Below are 11,503 nucleotides of genomic sequence, written 5' to 3'. Positions count from 1 at the left end.
AACATACTAATATTAATTTTATTTAATGGACATATGTCGTACCTTGTATTTTACTCTTCTTTTTAAAACTAATAAAATTCACTTACCATTGATTTCAAAGCAAATAAATAATTAAGTTTTTCTAATTATATTTTCCTAAATTGAGTTTAAGCACTATCTTCGGATATGCTCTGAGGTATGCTTAATATCTTCCTCTCGAGTAACCAAAACCCTTACTCAGAATCTCACTGGTTTCGCAAATCAAAACAGAGTTTACATTTACATATTGAAAAAATGGTTTTCCTAATATTTTCCTAGAAATTTAGGTGGCGACTCTAAAATAAAAAATATAATTTTTTTCCAAAATCAGAGTATCAGCCATATTATGTTGTGAATTATTTCGGCCAGTTCGAAATAAGGTGCAGCAGGTACTACATAGTGTTGTCCAGGAGACAAGGTATGTAAGGCTATTCAATTAAGTATTCTTTGGGATGAAGTCCTATTTTTTGGGTACCAACAAAGAAAGTTTTCTAAATAATCCTTGTTGTTAAAGATATGTTGTGACGGTGTATAATCTCTAATTTTTTTAATATCCTTCTACTGCCATGGTTTCACAAATGTGTCAAACTACTCAAATAGGTATTCATTATCCTATATCGATGTTGTAATACTTTCAAGTACGAGTATGATAAAAATACTCTAAACAGTCATCCTCTAAATCAAATGAGGAGTCATTGGGTCAATAAGATCCTACATTACAGATATTATGAGTTTTCATAGGCCAGATATATAATGTCCAATTTAAAAGTCCTTACATTGAATGTACACTTATCTCTTATTTTGAATCTGTCCATGTTCATCATTAGTTCACATATTTATACACCCTTTCATTTGATATAGACTACTAAGTGTTAAGCTACCATAACATCTTTTTAATTCGGAAAAAATATTTTATAGTTTTAAGACTTTTTTGGAGTCGCCACTTAATTTTTGAGAAAAATTAAGAAAACTATTCTTCCAATTGACCAAAACAAAAAATCAATTTGAAATATTTTTTAAGGGGAATCGAGGATTCACATTTATATTTTAGGAAGGTTTTACGGCACCTTAAATATTCGCTAACTCGCGATTATCCGACAACTAACCTATTTTTGGCTAAAATGATCTAACTTAAAATTTGAGATAAAAATATGTTTTATTGTTTGAGAAATATTAATTTATTATCTAAGCGAGATTTGCAAAATTTATTTTTAAGTTTATTACTTGATTGATTTAACTAAACGATTAAAATGAGGCGACGTCTTGCGAGGATTTGGATTCTTTAACCCTAAAACTAGCGACAATATTCAACAAATAAATACAATAAAGTAAGAGAGAGAGAGAGAGAGAGAGTTGGGTCCAAATTCGTTTCTGTCCGCCTAGACCGGTACTTGGACCCCTTTTTGTTTTGAGGCCTTAGGCCCACCGTAATTCGGTACTTGTCCTAAGTTCTAGCAAAATAATAATGACAAAAGATAAGGGCTTAGGCCCAAAAGAACAAAATACAAGACTTAGAAAATAAATATGGGATTCTTGACCCAAAATCTTCAACTTTTCGGCATGTTTTTAATTTTTCTGATTTAGGGACCTGTACGTTCATTTTCGATCGCCTGACTCAAAAGGAGGAATTGAGCCTTAATGGCTCTCCCTCGGAATGCAAAAGGAAAAAGTAGGAGTCTAAGGGGACTCGCAGGATGTCACATGCAACAAAATGATGGCAAGAATTAGTATGTGAAGCCATAAAACAAATAAAATAACTTAGACAAAACAGACTTTAACTAAAATGAAAGTCGTTCAAAAGAAATCAAACTGAACCAAAAACGCAACTCAAAACAAAAATCAAACGAACCAAATTGAGAGAAAAAAAAATAATAAGAAGGTTGCACTACTGAACGGTGGCACAGTTGCATGTGTGTATAAACTTATGAGCATTATTTTATTCGAGGTAACATACAATCATTAACCAAACCACTAATCCAAAATGTTAAGCGAGAGCATGCTGCCTGATTGTTAAATATGGACACCTCAATCAAAATTTTAACCCTATAATGGAAACTAAAATTACTAACTATCACCCTAAAGGACAAAAAAATATTAAAACATAGCAGCAGGCCAAAATTTAGAAGGAAACTGTATTTTTTATTTTTTTTCCCTTCACACAACTTACCACAACAAACATCTTTACTCAATTTAGTATGTTTAAGACACATATGGGTGGAAATAAGCGTAACATCTAGAAGCTGACATGGTTCATTAATAATTCCGAATAAATGTGTGAGCTAAAGAACCAGTTATACTTATGATAGATAACTTCAAGCCATAAGACGATGAAAACTAGGATTGAATTGCTTGCCGCTGTTTAAGACAAGGGTAGAACTATGTCAAACCAAACATAAATCCCAATCTGAAACTACTTATCATCGATATTTGAACACAACCTAAACAATATAGAATAGGACACTTAACTCACAGGCATGATTCAAAAAAAATCGATTAGATTAACATTCAAAGAAAACATGTCGTAACACTTAGAAACTATTCGAGATAAAAGCCTAATGAACAAGCAAACTGGCAAATAAGCAAGGACATGGCACATCCATTTACAAAATACAAAAACTTAGGAGACAAATATGGGGTAGTAGATGGAAAACTTGGAAAGAAAAACTAGAAAGAAAGTATGCTTAATCTGAAAAAAACAACGCTAACACTTTGAAATAGACTTAACAAAATAGTAAGGTAAAGGATCAAAAGAGAGCAATCACGAATTCAATGTAAGGACCCAAAACAACAGCGAATGCAACAACAAGAATTTGTACTATTGACATCTCGGTTCACTCCTTCAACACGAGGTGAAAAAGTGAAGCATAAGATGCCTGAAGCAATGTAAATAATGCAGATTCATAATAGAGAAATAAGACTAAAAACGAGTGAAACAGTCAAAGAACTAAGCAAATTGCAGGCATGAAAAGCTTTTTTTTAAAATAAAGGCGAGAAGAGTAATGATTTTAAAGCTAGAAAAGCAGTTTCGAGATGCACACTGCCTGCACTTTCATATTTCGACCATATTCACGAACAAACAACTCTATAAGGGCGACATGGTGATACTCGAAAATCTTCACAAACCAAAACTCAACTATAGACTGGTAGCATTTTATTCTTATAAAGCAAAATCAACAGAGAATTTGTGTTCTACATACAATCCCCATTTATGTTTCAAGATGAGTAACTCTCATGAAAAACACCCTTCATATCTTAATCAACCAAAACACTCTACCCAAAGCTAAATGATATTCCATCAGATGACCAACGTTGAGTCACAGAAAGACAAAAACGGACGAGAGAAAAAAAAGAAGAAAAATGAATCAACAAAATGCTTCAGTTAACAAAAAAAAGAAGTAGTCGATAAGACTAGTAACGCTAAAAAGGGATTTCACCTTTTCCGGGGTGGCAAACTTGAGACGAGAACGATCCAAGGCGAGCTTCCACGACCACAGAAAAAAAGCTTAAAGAGTTCTTTTGATTCAGCACCCCACAATATTCGAGTAGGAATACCAAACCCAAGAACAATAGAGGAAGGAAGAAGAAAATCTCTTTTCTATTTGTTTGAACCATCTCTCTGTATTTTTATATGGCTTGTCACTATTTTTTGCTCACTCGATACCTTTTATCTAGAAATTTTCAAGATGAAAATCCAACCAAAAATTCCTTGCCCCCTTTTTTTTTCATCTCTCTATGTATATCCAAATTTTTTCTATCTTCTCCAAGCTTCCCTTTTTACCGTGAAAAAAAATGTTATATAGAATAAGAATAGGGTTCCTACTTGGGGGGGAAAAGGTGAAATTCAATTAGACAAAAGGGACCATTTTCGAATTCAAATTCCTAAAATCTTTCACCAAAATAGGGAGACACTTTTTTTTGAAATTCTACCCCATTCCGAAAGCGAAAAGGGGCGACGGACGCTCCAAATTGATTGAAGGTCCTTGTTGAGCGACGTGGCTCAATCTCGAGCTGCAAGGATGAATTGAAAAGGGCCTTAAGGAAGAAGACAACAGGGGTCAGTGTACTCCCTTATTGACCACCTTTCTATTTATTTTGACGGAGAAGAAATATCGTTTGGAGCCGTTGCTGCTGCTTCCGTGAAATCGCCCCCACGTGAGGTGGAGTGACTCACGCGTCATTGTCGTTTGATTTCGCTAAAATGCTGATAGATCTTTCGTCTGGTTGCTGTGAAGAAATCGACCCAAACGTTATCGATTCGCTCTCAACGTTCCTGAGTTTCTTTTGGTGAACAAAGAATGGGCTGGGTCGGATCTGAGGGGAAGATTGGTTGGGGCGTTATTTGAAGAAAAAAAGATTAGGTTTTGGATTAAATGAGAGCGGGTTGCTGCTGAATGGATATAGGGCTGGCCTTCTTTTGACATTAGATTGGGCTGGGGAAATAGGGATTGCTGAAATTGTTTTATAAGGGCCCCAAAATTTATCCTTTAAAAGCCAAATGAACTATCGATTCAGTCAAATTGGAATTCGCTAGTGAATTTGACTAAACTTAGATAGGACGAATTAATATAACTAATTCAAGAGCTTCTTAATCTTAACCAAAAAAATAATTAACTTGCTTGTAAACTAATAGTTCAAAAATATAAGTATAATTTAAACTAAATTAATTTAATAAAATACTTACTAAAATTAAAATCTTATTGAGGTTATTTTCAAATATTTATAAAATAAAATTAATTATATAAAACATACTTACTATTTAAAATTATAAAGTTACTAAAATTACTTTAAAATAACTTGAAAAACATTTAAATTTTATAAAGCTAATTATTTTAAATCGTTCGGAATTAAAGAAGCTCGAAAGTCAATTTTTATGTCGGGGAGAGTCAAAATTGGGTGTCAACAACTGTCCCTCATTTTACTTAGATTGATGCAAGAAATTTGAGGAATATGAAATTGACCAAACCAATTTTGACCGACCCTATATTCATATTTTGGAAAAGGATTCTGGTACGGACTTTAGGAATTATGTCTGAACCCGAGAAACGGTTATCCTATATATATAAGACTATTTGAGAATTCAGGTCTTAGTTCGATACGCTTGATTTAACGGACGATTTTGAAAGAAATCAAAAGTCACTCTAGTACCAAATTATGAGGGGACCGGAATGCTCAAGAATAAGATTTAAGAGCGAATGTGAGAATACAGCCGAGTTTTCAACATTGAGATCGCCTACGTATCCTTAGACCTTAGGAATCAGGCTATTTGTAGTTCAACTCGATCGGGCGACAAGGAAGTCTGTTATGTTAGATAACCTTTGGTTATGGAAGAATTGACAAATAAAGTCGAGTATGAAAAAGAGGTTTGCGACCTCTTAGCCATGAATGTGGCGCGCTTCACACCCATAATTAAGAACTTACACGAACATAATTTCCAAAGCTCTTGGTGCATTGTCACTCGGATTGGAAAGTTGCTTCTAGGAGATACCAACATTTCCGGATGCGAACTGAAACTAACAAACTTAAAGAAAAACCCACATGCCTTGTGAAAGGGTTGTGGTTTGATTGTGGTGGAATTCGCTCCTCTGCTCGTGTCCTAAGAGTTTGACACTCCTCTTTGGACTAAGTCCCAGTTTGCTGCTAAGAAAAAGTTTCACATTGTGATGCATCCCTTTTTTGATGTTGTCCTCACCTGTGGTATGTTTTTCTTTGGAGAATTCATCCTCTCGGATGCTCTCTCCAAACACTGAGATGAACTCATTAGCATAAAAATGCAATTTAAATGGGAGATAGTGTCTTTTACCATGTTGACACTTAGTTGCTCTCCTTCAGCATTTGAGGTCAACTCGATCGGTTTGACATAAAGAAAATAAAGTTTATGTCTTATGTTTGCAATATAATCTTCGATGTACTCTTCATTTGATGTCAAAATAAATAAAAGGTGATCCAGTGTGCTGATATTTCTCTTGATGTCGTCTTTGATGATTCTCTTGGTGTCTACTCTTGCCTAATAAAAGATGCAGTTGATGTTGATGGGATTCACAATTTCTTTCTCCCTTATTTCGCGATGCATGAATGTTTTTCTGCTATGCATGACGTTTCCGGGATGCATGAATTTTTCTCTTGTAATGCATGACTTCTTTCCGCGATGCATGAATATTCTCTTGCAATGCATGACTTTTTCTCGCGATGCATGACTTTTTGTAATGCATGAATATTACCTAGCGATGCATTTTCCGCGATGCATGAATATCAACCCGCGATACATGATTTTTCGCGATGCATGAATATCTTCTCGCGATGCATGATGATCTTCTCGTGATTCATGAATATTTTCTCGCGATGCATGATTTTCTGCAAGGCATGAATATCTTCCCACTACATGATTCTTCGCGATGCATAAATATATTCTCACGATGCATGATTGTCTTCTTGTGATGCATGATTGTCTTCTCGCGATGCATGATTTTCTACGAGGCTTGAATATCTTCCCGCTGCATGATTCTTCACGAGGTATGAATATCTTCCCGCGACGCATGAGTATTAACTCGCAATGCAAGACTTTCCGCGAGGTATCAATATCTTCCCGCCGCATAATTCTTCGCGAGGTATGAACATCATCTCGCGATGCATGAGTATTAACTCGTGATGCATGAATATAAACTTGCGATGCATGATTTTCCGCGATGTATGAATATTAACTCGCGATGCATGCTATTTTCTCTTGATGCCATCCTCGGTACCAAATGAAGATAGTGCTTCAACCGAGCAACATAGTGATTTTCTGGGTGTCTTCTGGATATATGAGACCGTTTCAATTGATAATACGGTAGCATGATTCTCGAGGTAGTGTATCATCTAAATCGACATTACGATAGAGTGACCCTCTAGGTAGTAACACTATCGTATCTGATAATATGATGCCGATGACGTCCTTGACGAAAAACTGTAAACTCTCTTTCTTGAGATTTTCATTTGATTCACCTTTGAACACAATTATATCTTCATTATAGAATTCATGTTGGAGGGAAGTGAATGAAACAATAATGCTCACATTCCCGAGCCTTCGATATGAGCAATATAAAATAATTTCTGCGTCCACAGAAAAAGCGTTAGTTTTAAAACGAACTGATCTGTGTCGATTTCTTCAATTGTGTGCTCCTTGTCCTGCTATTTCCGATTGATTTTGTGATCTCCCGACTCTTGTTAGATAAGACAAAATATTTCATGCCAAAATAAATGAAACATAAAGGGAAAATTATAAGAAACTAAATTTTTGAAAAGTAGTATTTTGAAAAAAGGTTACTGTCAAGTATCATGTCACGTCAGGCTTAGTGAACTTCTTTGAGTCTCATTTTGTAGGTCTATCTAGTTATTCGTTGGGGAGTATTTTGAGTCACTCTAGACTGTCAACAAACCCCAGTTGAAATTTTGAGGCCATCCTCAAAGTTTCTGTCCCAGTTAACAGTCATAGCTTATCTTTAACTGTCGGGGGGAAAATCATGGAATTTTCGAGATACACTCAAAAATTCTGTCCCAGTTACAGATCCCAAAGTAACTTCAGTCTCGACTTGTTGAGGATAAATCTTCTTCTCGAGAATTTTTGAGTCCTGATCAAAAATTATGTCCCAGTTTCTATTGTAAAGAGGAATAGAAATCTTACGGGGAAATATGACTAAACCCTTGTGGCGACTAAGTATCCCGTTGAGGCAGGAATCAGGTGAAACATAGTTCCCCTTTTCAAAGGTTAACAAATTAAGATATTTACAAAGAAAACCGACTGAGCCCGACATAGGTCGCCTACGTATCTCATTCTTGAGAATTCAGGTCGAACTAATACAAAGAAATATTACAAAGGGATAAATGGGGAACTGAGGCCGACATAGGCCGACATAGGCCGCCTACGTATCTCATTCTCGAGAATTCAGGTCACATGTAGTTCATTACAAAAGGGACATAATTTTAAACAAAACAAATACAAGCAAATAGAACGATTACAAGTAAATGACAGAAATGCAAAATTGAAGCTTCACACATACTATCTCTTGACAGCGTCTGAGTTGATCGGTTTCGTCCATGCGGTGCCATCCATCTCCGACAGGACCAAAGCACCTCTAGATAATACTTTTCAAACCATGTAAGCTCCTTGCCAATTTGGCGCAAATTTTCCTTTATACTCATCTTGGTGAGGAAAAATGCGCTTAAGGACGAACTGAGCGATTTTAAAAATTCTGGCTCTGACTCTCTTGTGGAAAGGACAAATCATTCTCTATCGATACAGTTGACCATGACAAACAGCAACCATTCTCTTCTCGTCAATCAGGGTTAATTGATCAATCCGTTTGCTGGCCCATTCAGCATTACTTAATTCAGCTTCTTGGATGATTCTTAAGGACGGTATCTCAACTTCAGTAGGTATGACTGCTTCTGTTCCATATACTAGCGAGTATGGAGTAGCTCCAATCGACGTTTTGACGATCGTTCGATAACCCAACAAAGCATATGGCAATATATCATGCCAACCTTGGTGATTGTCAATCATTTTTCTCAAAATCTTCTTAATGTTCTTATTGGCGGCCTCTACAGCTCCATTCATATGAGGGCGATAAGAAGTCAAGTTTCGATGAGTAATCTTAAATTGTTCACATATATCTCTCATCAAGTGACTGTTGAGATTTGCACCATAATCAGTAGTGATGGACTCCGGTACTCCAAACCTTCATATCAGATTATTACAAACAAAATCAGCTACAACTTTCTTGGTTACCAATTCCCACTTGGTGAAGTAGTAAATGGCAACCAAAATGAATTTGTGTCCATTAGAAGCGGATGGCTCTATTGGACCAATGAAATTTATGCCCCAAGGTACAAACGGTCAAGGTGAACTCATAGCATTGAGTTCGTGAGGATGCACTCGAATTAAATCACCGGCCACTTGACATTTGTGACATTTCTGCACAAACATGCAACAATCATGTTCCACAGTTATCCAGAAATAACCAGCTCGAAGGATCTTCCTTGCCAAAGTGATTCCATTTATGTGTGGACCACAAAGTCCAGCATGTATTTGTTCAAAAAGCTTTGTCGCTTCAACAGCATCAACGCATTTGAGAAGACCTAAATCTGGAGTCCTCCTATAAAGGATTTCTCCACTTAGAAAAAAGTTGAAAGCCATACGGCGTATCGACTTTTTCTAGTTGGATGTGACATCTTCAGAATAACTGCCGTTCTCTAAATATTTCTTGATATCAAGATACCATGTCAAATCGTCTAGTTCTGCTTCAACATGGGAACAATGAATTGGCTGCTCCTTTATCTCTATATCCAGAGGATCAATGTAATCAGTATCTGGATGCTTAATTATTGAGGCGATGGTGGCGAGAGCATCGACCAACTCATTCTGTGTTCTGGGAGTATGTCTGAACTCAATCTTATGAAATCTTCTGCACAACTTCTATGTATACTGCACGTACGACGTAATCTTTGGGTTCTTCACAGCCCATTCTCCTTTAACCTGATGAATCAACAGATCTGATTCTCCAATAACCAATAACTCGTGGACATTCATGTCCATGGCCATTTTCAAATCGAGGATACAAGCTTCATATTCGGCCATGTTATTCGTGCAATTAAATCAAAGTTTAGCTGCCATGTGATAGTATTGACCAGATTCTGACACTAAAACTTCTCCAATACCTCTTCCTTGATGATTTGCCGCTCCATCAAAGTATAACCTCTAGCCAGGATATGTTTCAGAAATATCTTTACCCACAAATGATACATCTTCGTCAGGGAAATAAGTCTTGAGCGACTCATACTCTTCATCGACAGGATTTATTGCAAGGTGATCAGCTAAGGCTTTATTTATCGCCTTATGAGTCACATACACCATGTCAAATTCGCTCGAAAGCATTTGTCATTTAGACAACTTTCCGGTCGACATCGCCTTCTGGAAAATATACTTCAATGGGTCCATCCTAGAAATGAGATATGTAGTATAAGAAGACAAATAATGTCTCAATTTCTAAGCAATCCATGTCAAAGCACAACACGTTCTCCAGAAGAGTATAACGAGACTCGAATGGATTGAACTTCTTGCTTATGTAATAAATACTCGCTCTTTCTTCCCTGTCTCGTCATGCTGACAAAGTACGCATCCAAATGCGTTATCTGAGACAGATAAATATAGCAACAACAGGCTCCCTTCTTGTGGAGGAACCAACACCGGTGGATTGGATAGATAGTTCTTGATAGCATCGAAAGAAGTCTGATACTCTTCACTCCATTTTGTCAAAGCATCTATATTCAACAGCTTAAAGATAGGATCACACACCACAGTTGATTGAGCTATGAATCGACTAATGTAGTTCAACCTCCCTAAGAAACTAATCACTTCCTTTTTAGTCTTTGGAGGCGATAATTCGTGAATCGCCTTGATATTGGAAGGATCGATCTCAATACACTTTCTGCTGACTATAAATACCAATAACTTGTCGGCTGGCACCCCAAAGGCACATTTAGCAGGGTTTAACTTCAAGTTGTAACGACACAGACGATTAAAGAACTTCTTTAAATGTGTCAAGTGGCGCGAACTCTCGCGGGCTTGATTATGACGTCATCCACATACACCTCGATCTCTTTGTGAATCATGTCATGAAATATAGTCGTCATAGCCCTCATATAAGTAGCACCAACATTTTTGAGGCCAAATGGCATCACCCTGTAATGATATACACTCCAAGGCGTAATAAACACTGTCTTTTTTGCATCTTCATCGTCCATTAGGATCTGATGATAACCTGCGTAACAATCCACAAACGACTGCATTTCATACTTAGCACAGTTGTCGATCAGAATGTGAATGTTCGGCAACGGAAAATTATCATTTGGGCTGGCTTTGTTGAGATCCTTGTAATCGATACAAATTCTGATCTTCCCATCTTTTTTGGCGACCAGAATGACATTGGCCAACCAAGTTGGGTATTGCGTCACTTCCACTAATCGAGATTCGATCTGTTTGGTGATCTCTTCTTTAATCTTCAAACTTAACTCAGGCTTGAACTTTCGAGCCTTTTGTTTCACTGGACTGAACCCTCCATTAATCGACAACTTTTGAGACACCACATTGGTACTCAGCCCTAGCATGTCGTTGTCTTCCAAGACGAACACATCAATGTATTCTGTAAGCAAATAAATCAAATCCTTTCTTTAAGCTTCATTCAAGTGGACACTGATTTTGACCTCTTTGTCACACTCTTGGTCTCCCATATTCACAGCTTATGTTTCTTCCAAATTTGGCGTATGTTGATTTTAAAACTGCCAAAATTCTTCAGCGACGTATTCCGGCACCTCATTTTCCTCTTCTCATATTCTTCACCCTCATCATCACCTACCTCATTTTGTTTGTTCAACTCGTGACATGACATGACATTGGCAGGTTTAAAACTAATATTATTGAAATCATAAACAGACAAAGTTAGGAAATTAA

The sequence above is a fragment of the Solanum pennellii genome, chromosome 1 (genome assembly GCF_001406875.1).
Source record: "Solanum pennellii chromosome 1, SPENNV200".
Lineage (NCBI taxonomy): Eukaryota > Viridiplantae > Streptophyta > Magnoliopsida > Solanales > Solanaceae > Solanum > Solanum pennellii.
This window is presented reverse-complemented; position numbering follows the sequence as displayed.